This window comes from Leptinotarsa decemlineata, unplaced genomic scaffold (genome assembly GCF_025532065.1).
Source record: "Leptinotarsa decemlineata unplaced genomic scaffold, Ldec_3_MD MMD2_tig00026369_RagTag_RagTag, whole genome shotgun sequence".
NCBI classification, from domain to species: Eukaryota; Metazoa; Arthropoda; class Insecta; order Coleoptera; family Chrysomelidae; genus Leptinotarsa; species Leptinotarsa decemlineata.
Genome location: NW_027412709.1, coordinates 4,033,473 through 4,046,302, shown reverse-complemented (window position 1 = coordinate 4,046,302; position 12,830 = coordinate 4,033,473). Strand labels below are relative to the sequence as shown.

The 12,830-nt window shown below is 32.7% G+C and overlaps 1 protein-coding gene across 3 annotated transcripts in view; it reads left to right on the top strand.

Moving 5' to 3' along the window:
• The first annotated feature begins 395 nt into the window (after positions 1-395).
• The window catches only part of ZnT77C (Zinc transporter 77C), a 114,638-nt gene continuing 102,203 nt past the window's right edge, over positions 396-12,830 (top strand). For all 3 annotated transcript variants that reach the window (XM_074185285.1, XM_074185288.1, XM_074185290.1), the window contains exon 1: positions 396-642. The gene's annotated coding sequence lies outside the window, so the exon portion shown is untranslated. The remainder of the gene's footprint in view (positions 643-12,830) is intronic.

Below are 12,830 nucleotides of genomic sequence, written 5' to 3'. Positions count from 1 at the left end.
TAATTATTGCTAAACAAGTGAGTAAAATAAATGTATAATTTACGATTACTTTAATCATAGTGTTACCTCAAAGAGTGGTATTAATTTACATATGTATTAAACATAAATAAAAACCAATTTACAAAAACGATCAGAAATTTGAATAATAAATCACTAAATCTTTAAATTTCCACATCTCTTTCTTCCATCGCTAAATATTTCATTGTTCGTTTCAATTCCCATAGAAAATAGTTATAAGCAAAATTTCATATTAGTATTACTTTCCTATCCTGAAAAAAAAATATTTTCAAGATTTCATTCCACTCGGTAAATGGCAAGCATTAGGTGGGCGGTTTAAACATCCCAATAAATCAACAGACTATCGAGTCGAGTCATATAAGCTACTCTTACTTAGTAGACTTCTAGTACACAAACAGCGCTGTAGTGGAGAGGATGCCTTCATTTGTTCCACGCATTGGAACATGTGCTTCGCGTATTTGATCGAGGAGAAGATGAATTGTTTGTTTTAGTCTTCGAGATAAGATTTGTAGTATCTTGTTTTGACTTTATAAAATGTTTCATTCTTTATTTTTGTTTGATGGCTTTGTGCACTGATCGAGGGTGAAAATCAAGGATAATCTTCCTATTGAGGGTAGCTTGTAGGTATGTATTTATTTTTTTGATGTTTATAATGAGAAGATGATTTTTATAATGAATATATTGGTTTTTTTTTGCTTGTTCGTCAGTCATTGATAATATTTTAATTTCATTTACATGAACAACATTATTATGTCACACATTTCGACAAGTGATCCTTAAGTATAGCTCATGAACATATGATGATGTTTTGAAAACATTTTTTTTAGTAGATACTCGAACAAAATTCGAATAAAACTACACACGTGTTGTGGTTTTGTAAACACCCTGTGGCACCACTACCAGCTGTATTAATCACTAGTGAAGCAGCCAAAACACTGCGATTTTGTAAACTGTGTAAAAATAAATCACACAAGGTGTTTGTAATATCTACTTTTGTTATGATTTTTCAACAAGTATCAAAATTCGAATATTTTTATTGTTCAATTCAGGAGGACAACAAATAAGCAAATGCTAAAGAATGAAAAAAAAATTAGTTATGTTAATGTTTCAGTCCGAAACACGTGGGGGAGACCGGGTACAAAAGTAACACTTTGTTCTTTTACCTTGATTTCTGGCTGGGTGCTACTGTTGTCATTAAATTATTATAACAATGTATAAATTCAGTTTATGTTCTTCATACTAGTAGCTCGATTCATCATATTACGGTGTAATAACACAAATCAACTTCTGTATTTTGAATGTTCAAAAATTATATATTTAAAAAAACATATCAATGAAAATTATTCTCAGTTTAAATAATGTTCTTAATAATTTAGTATAATGTTGATCATTCTTTTATAATCAGACTTTTATAATTTAGTCATTATTGTCTTATTCCACATGGGACCACATTTTACATTCGATACATTGTATCCATTGTTCATTTGGTCGACTATTGCCAAAAGTTTCTAAACTGACAAGACAAGCAATATTCGTCGTCAGATTTATTTTCTTTTTCTTTAGGTGCCGTCTTTGTCTTTTTTCCTTTTTCCGTTCCTTTGCAGACATTAATTTTTTCTCATCTTCATCAGTATTCGTTTGCAGTACCATTTTCTTGGCTTTATTTGGCTATATAATGTTATAATGTTACATTATATTTTTTTTGCCAGACCTCTAATTTTTGCACCATCTTTGAAATGCTCCTCAGCCGGTTTTCGATACATTTCCGTGTCGGTAGTTCCTCGTTCAGTAGTTTTAATGCGTTGTTGCGGCATTCTGTTGAAGTAAAGACACACATAAAAATATGATAGATAATTAAATCATAATGGGGACAAAACATGTTACTTTTGTACACGTCTACATTTTTGTCAAAACGTGCAACATAACCTTGAAACGGAAAGTGCTAAACGGAACGTGCTTGCATTCAAGCAAGAATGGATATGCAAATATTCAGATTACTATCTTCTTTTTAAGACTATGTTAACATTCAATAAGAATACGTCGAAAAACTTGCTTTTGATTTGTGATTTGTGGATAAATCTAGAGAGTATTTGTTACTTTCGACCCGCCGTTACTTTGGTACCCGCTCTCCCCTACTTTACCCAATCACAAGAAATGCAATACTTTTCTCGACACGTGTTTCACCAACCAAGTTCAAAAGATGAAGAAAACTCCATTAGTATTGCATTTCTAGTGATTGGAAGAAGTGCTTGTTCTGCTTTTGTTCACACCACAGGTTCCAGTTTCATGTTTTGTAATGTTTCAGTCATCTGAAAAAGTGCTCCAGTTATGATGTAGATTCATTTTAGTTCAGTGTATTTGAACTACTAGTACGTTAACACGAAAAAACACCGAAATGGTAGTTTTATTCAATTTCATTTCATATAGCTACTCATTTTGCCCGGATGATATTTTTCTTTTCCACATAAAGCTAAAGGGTTTCAAATGTATCAGCCTAAACCCATGGGACAGCTCGAAGCCTCTTATAATTTTATAGGAAAACAATTATGAACGAATTAGGGTTATAAAGGTCAATTATGGCAGAAATTTATAGTGGTCAATACTTCTAAACCAATCAACCGAACAGTATCATTAGCACTGTTTCAATGAACTTAAGAATCTACCTTATAGTGAGACCAAATTGATTTGAGAGCAGTGCTCAATCCCACTTATCACGAACAAGAGATGAAACAGAATCATTTTCATTATCCTGGGTCTAAAAACGAAATAATCAGGGCTTAAGCAGGGCTCAGTTTTAGGACCATTATTATTCATTATATTTATCAATGATTTGCCTGAATATGTGAGGGACTGTCACATAACCATGTTTGTAGATGACACCACTGTTACAGTCACTCGACATACTATGGACGACGTGGTAACCAAAATTAGTAACATTATCGATGAATTCACTTCTTGGTGTGAACGCAACCGACTAGTCTTGAACACCTCAAAATCATTGACAATGAAATTTTATAACAGGAATAATAATACTCAAGATGTAGTGTTCTCTATTGATGAAATAGATATGTCATAAGAAGTGAAATTTTTAGGAACAATTGTGTATGAAGCCTTGAATTGGAACTCTCATATTGATAGTGTCTGCAAGAAACTCAATAAAGCATTTTTTGCAATAAAGCAGATGAAAAACTGCTTAGATCAAAAAAGTCTGATTAGCATCTATTATGCAATGGCCTTATCACATATTTCCTTGAACATCATGTCTTGGGGGTGCAGTTCGGATTTCAACAGGGTATTTATAGGACAGAAACGTATTCTGAGACTAATTTTTGACGTGGAATATCGTGAAAGTTGTAAACCAGTTTCATAAGAATGAAATTGCTGTCTGTCCCAGCACTGTATATTTTTAAATGTGTAGTTTTTATTAGAAAAAATCTTACAACTCTCACAACTAATGGATCCTCTCACAATTTTTATACAAGTCACGCTGATCAATTGAGAATACCCCTCCACAGGACAGCTAAATTCTAAAAATCATCCCTATATAATGGGATAATCCTGTATAATAAACTGCCATCTTCGATTAAAAATCTGAAATCCGAAAATGTATTCTATAGCCGTGTTAAATCCTTGCTCATTGAAAAGTGTTACTATAGTGCCAGGAATACCTAAATGATAATTTAATGTAGTTATTTTCTGAATAAGTCTAATATGAATGTCATAAATGTTATTTATTAGTGTTATAGTATGCTTTATGTTTTTAATTAACCTGCCATATGTACATATGTACATATTGTCTTCTTTCAGAAGATTTTCTAGAAGATAACCCGTTTGATGTTACCTAATCAATATAACATTTCCTCTTCTATTAAATTCCATAATAATTCTTAGAAATTTTAAGTTGCATAAATCATTCCTTCAAGGCACCTGAAACTTTTGTTTGACTAAATTTGGCTCCAGCAGCTTAAGCCAAGTGATATTTGAAACTTTATAACTTCTATTTATTATAAGCGAGCGCTTTCGATAACTGGCTGTGCTATCATCTTCAAGGCTCCACTGAAATTGAACGTTTCATCCTCTTGTTTATTCTTTTATGCGGTTAGAACGCCTTAGGGCAGGTACTGCAGGAACTGTAGGTAAATTTGCCTGTATTTGTGGTGGATTTTCTCTAGGTTTACTGTTTCCAGGAATGTGTATTGTTTTTTGTAGTATATTGAATGTTAGGCCTTGTTGTGTTTTGATTTGTATTTGTTCCTCGATAAGTGAATTAGGACGTTAATTTTATGGATGTTTAAGTTTTCCCAGATGTCCATACGGTTTCCTTCATTGACTTGTTTCACGAGTTAATGTTCTCTGGTTCTCTGGAAAGTTATGTTTGTTTTGTATGGCGTATGTTGCGAGGTTTGATTTATAAATTATTCAGTTTATGTATGCATTTTTATGCTCGTCGTACCTTTGGATCAGTTTTTTCTTGGTTTGGCCGATATAGAATTTGGTTGAAGTTTTTTGGTTTGGTGATCTACGTATGTGAATGCAGTCCATCGTTGTGTTGTTTCATCTGTTGGAGTAGTTTGATCCTTGTCTGTATTTTTTGTTTAATTCTACTTTCTAATGTATCTATTGTCTTTTGGGTGTATCCGTTCTCGTTCGTTATTTGGTGTATGGTTTTCCTTTCCTTGTTCCGGGCTTTAAGGCTAAATGTTATCCTTAACATTCTGTATATGAATGCGTTATAGGCAGCCATGTTATGTGATTGTAGGTAGTTTGAACTTGCGGGTATGATGGAGCTTGTTTCTGTAGGTGTATATCGCCATTTGAAATTGTGTTTTGTTGTTATATCCAGAAATATTCAGATTTTACTAATCTCAAATCGAACTACTTGATTAACATGTATTACGCCCTTTTCTACACGGCAATCAGCTGTAATATCTTTACATGGGGTAGGTCAATTGAAGTATCACGAGTGTTTATTTTACAAAAACGATTTATAAGACTCATTTTTGGCATGGACATCAACGAATTTTGTAGAAATACTTTCAAAAAGGGTGGTACTATAACTTTCCCATGATTTTACAATATAAGTTATTAATTTATATATTTAATAATAAAGATAAATTTACAAAAAATAGCGATCTTGACGAGAACGATATTAGATATTGAACAACATGCATTTAAATCAATTTAACCTGCTTCCTGAATGCATGAAATTAGCAAAAAAATGTTTAAATCTGACCTAAAAATTGTTTTGCTTCATCACGCATTTTATTCACTAACTGAATACATTGAGTTGAATATTAAGAACTACATCCAATGAGCTATATACCATTTTGCACATATTGTTTTATATGTACATTTTATTTTATATTTTTACCGAGTTTTATGAATTTTTGGCATTCAACTCTTGACTTATATTTATAAAGATTTGTTTCTGTATGCTCCATCAGTTACTTATTGTTGTTACGTGTAAATACCTGATTATTCAAACGGTTATACTCATTTTTATATTTATCTTATCTTTATGACTATCCTTGGACTTATCTCATGTCATGTAAATGCTTTATGGAGTTCAATGAAATTATCTATATATCTATTATTATTGACCATTCAAAGTAGTTGTTAATAAATAAATGTATCCAGTGAGCTAACCAACTACAACCTTGATAATACATTAGTACATAATACATATGTCTATAAAGGGGTTCCTTTTAGAGTCGGCTAAACCTTTTTGACCCTCTCTGTCAACTGCACAGAATATTTGCATTTATGAGATGTACGTAAACAATTCCGAGAACCATTATTTGGAATTGACAAACTTATTCGAAATCTGCTCTCGAGCAATGTGTTGAAAACTAGCTAAATTAGTTTTGCCAGCATCCGGTCCAGACGCAGCAATATTTTTCGAATGCTATTTACAATAAAAGTAACCCTACGACGAAAATGTTTCAAGGAATGATCAGTAAAATATCTTCAAAATCCACTTTTGCATAACGTTTAAATTATGTAATTTATATAGAGCTTCATCCTAGTATTCTATATAACTGGAATTGAACTTACAAATGCAAGATATGTTTTCAAGGAGTACAGCGAGATATTTGAATTTGATAAGCAATCCCCTTAGCTCTCAGTTTATTTTAACATGATTAACCTGAAGGTACCTTCTTAAGTGCCTGCCTATGATTTTTCCTAAGTACTTCGACCTATCTTTTTAAATGTTGCATTGGTACATAGTATGACTTTTCATCATTAATTGTTAAACTGTTGAATTTGAACCAATCACATACACCATGTAAGTCTTGTTCGGCTTTATTTTTTATATCTGTCCAAGTTTCTTCCTCATAAAGTATTGCCATTTCATCAGCAAAACTGATGATTTTACCTGTAGATCGATATGTCATGAGACGGTTTATGTACAGAGAGGTCCAAGAACCGTTCCCTATGGAACTCCATAAGAAACAGCCCTTGAAGAACTCACTTATCTACTGATTTCTATTACTTGTTTTCGTTCTGACAGATAGCTCTCCATTGGTTGGTATGAGAATCCTTTTATCCCATAGGATTGGAGTTTTTTGTGACACACTGTATCGAAGACTTTTGATAGATCTACAAAAACGAAAATTAGGAGAATTTTTTGTCTATGGCCTTATAGATATCAGGGGTTGAAGCATATATTACATCTTCGCATTCAAACAGTTTGTTGAACTCTAAATTTTCCAAAAAATGTTTACATTTGTGTTTTCACGATTTTCTCAAATATTTTAAAAAGCACCGACAACAAAGAGACTGACTGGTAATTTTCGATTTTTGCCCTATTTCCATTCTTGTATAAGGGCTTTATGATTCCTAACTTTAAGCAATTTGGAAATTTACCTTGCAGTAAAAAATTGTTTATTGAATATGTCAGAGAAGCAATAATAAAATTCTCTAGCTCTTCAACCGTTTCAAATCTAATAGTATCCCATTCAGGGGATTTTTTTGTTTTCAAATTAATTATCATGTCTATTAGTTCTCCTTCACTCACATGTTTCAAGAATATGCTATTACTTAGATTGTCGATATTTTCCGAAAAAGTTGGTGGTGCTGTTATTTTTTGACGCATATTTTTGTCCCAGTTCACTATAATATATGTTGAATTGATTATCAATTTCATGTTTAGAATTCGGGATTCGGTCATTAACCTCTATAGATTCGATTTTTGTTTTGGAATTTCGTTTCGGACATATTTCGTTAAGAGCATTCCATAATCCGCCCGAGATATTGGGACTTTTGGAAATGATTTCATTCATGTAATTTATTTTTTGAAGTTCTGATTTTTCGACTAAGGTTATTCTTGAGAATTTTTACCTCTCTTTTAGTGTAGTATTGCCAGAGTTTATTCGTAATTGATTGTATACCTCATTTTTTTCATTTACATTTTCAAAATATCTGATGTTATCCACGATCTTCTTATTTTATTGGTTTTCAGTTTTATAGTTTTGGTGTGTTTCTGAATATATTCTTTAATTATACATATGGAATTTTTCATCGTTTCCTTTACATCTCGGGAATTGTAAATAGTTATTCATTCTTCTTTTTCCATATCAATTGTTTCGAGATTTTAACTTCTTGTCCAATAAGAAAAATATTTGAAACCCAAGATTTGAAAATTAAATGACCAAAATATTCAAATGAGTTGAAGATATGAAAAAAAATGACAGAATGAAATATAAATCTACTGATCTGAGTTAGATTTGAATCAAGAACATAGAAACATTTTAAATTGAAACAAATGTTATTGACAATACATAAAATCATGAATATGCTGAATATAATAGATAGGTGATAATGAATTCAAACTATTGCTTCGGTTGTTACGTGTACACAATGCCATACCTATTTTTTCTTGAATATTATATTTCACTGTGAGTCCTTTATTTTTTATTATTTTTTATATTATTTTGGTTATTCTATGGACTCACTTGAATGTTTTAGATGTTTTATTTTTAATAATCAATTAAATTCTCAAATAAGGGGTACTAAATTTGTTATTGTTTCTTGGCAATTAATGTCCTAACCTCTAAAGGCGACACGATGCGACAAGTTGTAGCATATAAACAGGAAGTTGGAGTTGGAGTCAGGTTAAAGGTTGGTGCAAATTCTCATCAATATCTGGAAATCGTAGCGACAAGTCGTTGCGTGTAGACAGTCACTCCGATAAATCGTTGCGATCTAGACGCCAGTTGTGTCGTAGGGTCCATGTTTATTCTACCTGTTTTGTATTTGTTGTGAAATTTTACCATTTTCTATGGTGTAATCAGTTATGGTTCTAGATTGACCAGACCAAGTAGTCGTACTTGCTTAGATCACATTTTCGTGAAGACAATCAAAAATGCAACTGAAATAAAATCATAGGTACTTATTTGAAACAAGCATTACGGGTCACTACAATGGTTGCTGTAACTTCCAATTTGAAAAAAAATCAAGTTAATGAAAACAGAAAAACTAAGAATTACGCTAATTATGATCTATTCTTCCCAAAAAATGAAATGATATACTAGAAACACAGAACACCTTATATGAATTAGAAGACATTGATGAGATGGCTAAAACTTTTGTAAATAGATTTACTTTTCTGATTGATGAAAACACACAAACAGTTGAACATGAAAATTAAGAAATATGTAGAAAGAAATGGGTTACATCAGAACTAATAACGATGATACATGTAAAAAAACCAAAAATATCAAAAGTTATTGAAACAACCCAACGATATTACATTGAATATCACTCATTTGAAAATAAATTGTCTATATAGGTTACTGATAGATGCAAAAAAATATGTTTAAATATGTTTTTTCCGTTAATCAGCTGTCGCACCCCCACGATCGACAACCCTCAGGAGTCAAAACTTGTGCGAGCTAAGGACTAACGATAACTTACCTTTCAACGTGTGATTCCTAACACGGGTTAGACGATAAAAAGTGAAAATCGATCGTTCAGCCTGCGGCTTGAACTACCGATTCACACATCGGTCGATTGAGAGAGCGAACAAAGCACCCATGTCGAACCGCCCGGCTACCGACCAAAGAAAAAATATTCCTCCATAAAAAATCAATGAGGGTATAAACAGTTTTAAACCACACTGGAAATCTGTTAATGAGTTATGCAATAAATCCAAATCATCGACAAAAATAATGAATGGTAAATTGAAAACTGGCACAATAATATAATTATTGATAAATTTCAAATATGCAACTCATTTAACAATTACTACACAGATCTCGGACAATCATATGCGAACACGATATTGAAACCTCTTTCACGGAGAGGAAACAAAAAACTTTCATCTGTTTCGAAACAGATGAACATGAGGTGCGAGAAATAGTCATGGAACTAAAGTCAATAACAAATCTCCGGGTCACGGTGGTATCCGCTAATAAACTTCAGAAATTATTTCAGATGAAATCAAATTACCTTTGACGAATATTATTAACAAATGATTCGAAACCGGATGTTTTCCCAAAATATTCAAGATCTGAATAATTTAACCATTATTTAGCGCCGGATTTAGACTTCGACGGCACATAGGCAGAGCATGTAGTGGAGGCTCTCAAATCGTTTGTGGTTAGCTGTTGAAATTTCTATTAAGGCACAGTTAAAGAAGGGAGCCACTGAATAAATTGGTTAACATAAAATTTATTCAAAATCAAACTAGAGGTACCTACAAGCTAAATCATTTTTCGTCTGATTTTCACATTAATGAACGTATCGATAATATCGTCGATGTCTGTTTCCCTCAAAACATCACTCTCTAAACTAAGGAAAGCCAAAATATTTAATGTGTCCACGGTCATGAAACTTCGGAGTTTCTTTTTCAGTTTCAGTTTCGAAAAGGATCTTTTAGCCTTACAATTTGTCACCATTAGTGTGAGATAAATTCTCAGAATTACCTCAAAGTTGGGAAAGCACTCTTCAACATTGTTTTTACACAACAATTCTTGCATCCATCTCTAATAGCTAATCTCTCCTCTTCTTTTTTGTTCAAATTCTTCATAGTGAACTATGAATACTTTGAATTGTATGAATTCGTTGCCACCTACTACGTCGTCGTAGTAGGTTTTCAACAAGTTTTGGCTGGCATACAAAATTTCTTGATCAGAAATAGTTGTTGAATTTTTCAAAAATCCAAATCGTGCATTTAGAAGTGAGTACGCGTCTATTCTCTTCTGAAGAGCGGTCATGAGCTGGTCGACAACTGGGAGGTAGCTTTGAGTTCTAAATTTGTCCGAGGGTGAACTTCCGAAGCTTGGGGGCAATCTAAAGTGAACAACTGGACGTTTCTTTTTATTTTTCTCCTTTTTTCTTCTTCATAATTTCGGCAATCAACTAGCTCGATATTCATTAAAACTGTCTCTTTTATTTTCAATGGTTGATTTTAATGAAGTAAGCAGTGCCGCAGCAGTGTTCAAGTCCAATCTAGAATTTTGTAGGCTTTTGCTGACTTTGTTTATATGTCCCAAAATATTTTCCCAAAAAACTGTATATTATTATATAGCTGTTTCTAACTTTGCAGACCGGTCATGCAGATCGACAGCTCTTGCTCTTGATTTAGCTGTGTCTTCTTCGTCCTCAATAATTTCTTCAAGGGCATTTATAATAGTCTAAGATCCGGCTGCAGAATTAGTGCACTCATCGAGTACATGTTAAAAACTACATTCTTACACATATTTATCCCTAGAAGAATACATTTCTACTAGGTTGCCTCTCAAAACTTGGCCGCTAATATTTTTAATTGAATTATTTTCAAATGATTTATCGGAAAACATTTCATTCATTTGTTTTTTGAATAAAATATCGTTCACTTCATGACAATACACATGAAGACTCTGAAAAACCACGGTTGCCGTTGCGCACTTGGCCGCACCTCATCGCAGCCAGGTATAAGCAGGTATGATTATGATACATTTATTCGTTCATAATGTATATTTATTAGCTATACATCAAATTATAGCTGAATTTTTTCTGTTGATCATGATACACGGTTGCCTAATTAAATCTGGCCGCAAATAAGGGTTGCTGACTATTAAAAATGATAAATATTGAAGGTAGAGTGAAAAAGAGCTAGCGCGAAATATTACCAGTCAGAAAAGGATAGCGAGTACCAGGTGTACGACACTTTTGAGCCATTGCGCATGCGCCTGATGATAGTGTTCTCAACCACCAGTTAAAACAATAGTAGATACAACTTAATAAATATTCCAAAAAAAGTCTTTTCAAAATGATAAATGTAAAAATTACTCACGTAAAATAAAATTTTATTGAGCAAGTACTGTTTGAGTAAATATTATATTTTATTCAAATATTCAATCATTTATTACATATAACTGAAGCATTTAAGTAACTCAAAAATTAAACAAACGTATCTTATCTATCTGTAAATTTTATTTAAAAATCTGAATCATCAGAGCTTTCATTTTCCCTATCATAGCAGCTATCACTTTCATAACTTTCATCGCTAGAAATATCATAATCATCGTCATTATTGGAAGAGTTGTTTGTGGAATCACAGAGAACATTTTCAACTTGCGTTGGAGCTGAATCTCCCAGAAAACATGTTGGTTTTAGACAACCATCTAATAGTTGCCAGCCGTTATTTTCCGCGCTGTACATGATACAATTCGGCTCAGTAGCATTTAACCACATTGAATTAATAAAGATCGTCCGCAACAACTTTTGTTTCAAAGACTTCCAACACGGTGGAATGTGCATTGAGTCGAAACCTTTAATTTTTTTCATAAATTTTTCATTATTTTGTTTTGAAGCGTACGTTTTGTTAAATAATAAAAACCTTGCGGCGTTTACACTTTGACACTTTAGAAGTCCATACATGAGGCACGTAAAATGTTGGACTGCATCAGTTTTACTTTCATTAGATGTCGATAGGATTTGTCAAAGACGCAAAGACTTGCTGAATTTGTAGATGCTTCATAAATATTTTCAAGGGCCGAATTTTTCCTTTGCTGAAGAATGCAGCTGTGTAGTCGCAACCAGTGTATGCGTGAAAAGCAGGAAGAGCGAGACATAACGTTTTGCCTAATTTCATTGATAAGTCTGTACAGTTTATGTAAACTTCATCCTTTTTATAATTTTTTTTGATGAACTGTTTGCCAACCAAATTTGCAAATTAGGAAATTTATGCATATTACCTAATAAAATTACTAAAACGTCAGTGTCTGTTGCTTTCACCAAAATTTTTGATTTTTCAAGAGCTTTGCTTATGTGAAAAATGATCCTTGTATCAGCTTCTTCATGTTTACATGCTAATTCAGTTTCTTCAGTTTTCACTACGAGATTATTAACAAACGAATATGAAAAACATTGCTCTACAACAGTAATATAATTTTTTTTATTTTTCAGTATTGTAGCAAACGAATCATCAGCCCAATGATTTGCAAAGAATTTTACGAGGGCTTCTTTGAAACGAAAATTCTGGTACTCGCTATCCTTTTCTGACTGGTAATATTTCGCGCTAGCTCTCTTTCACTCTACCTTCAATATTTATCATTTTTAAGAGTCAGCAACCCTTATTTGCGGCCAGATTTAATTAGGCAACCGTGTATCATAATCAACCGAAAAAAATCAGCTTTAATTTGATGTATAGCTAATAAATATAGGCAACCTAGTAGAAATGTATTCTTCTAAGGATAAATATGTGTAAGAATGTAGTTTTTAACATGTACTCGATGAGTGCACTAATTCTGCAGCCGGATCTCGTACTATAAGACCTTTGAAGCCTCGCAAGAGTGCTTTAGTGGCTTCAACTTGACATGACCAAC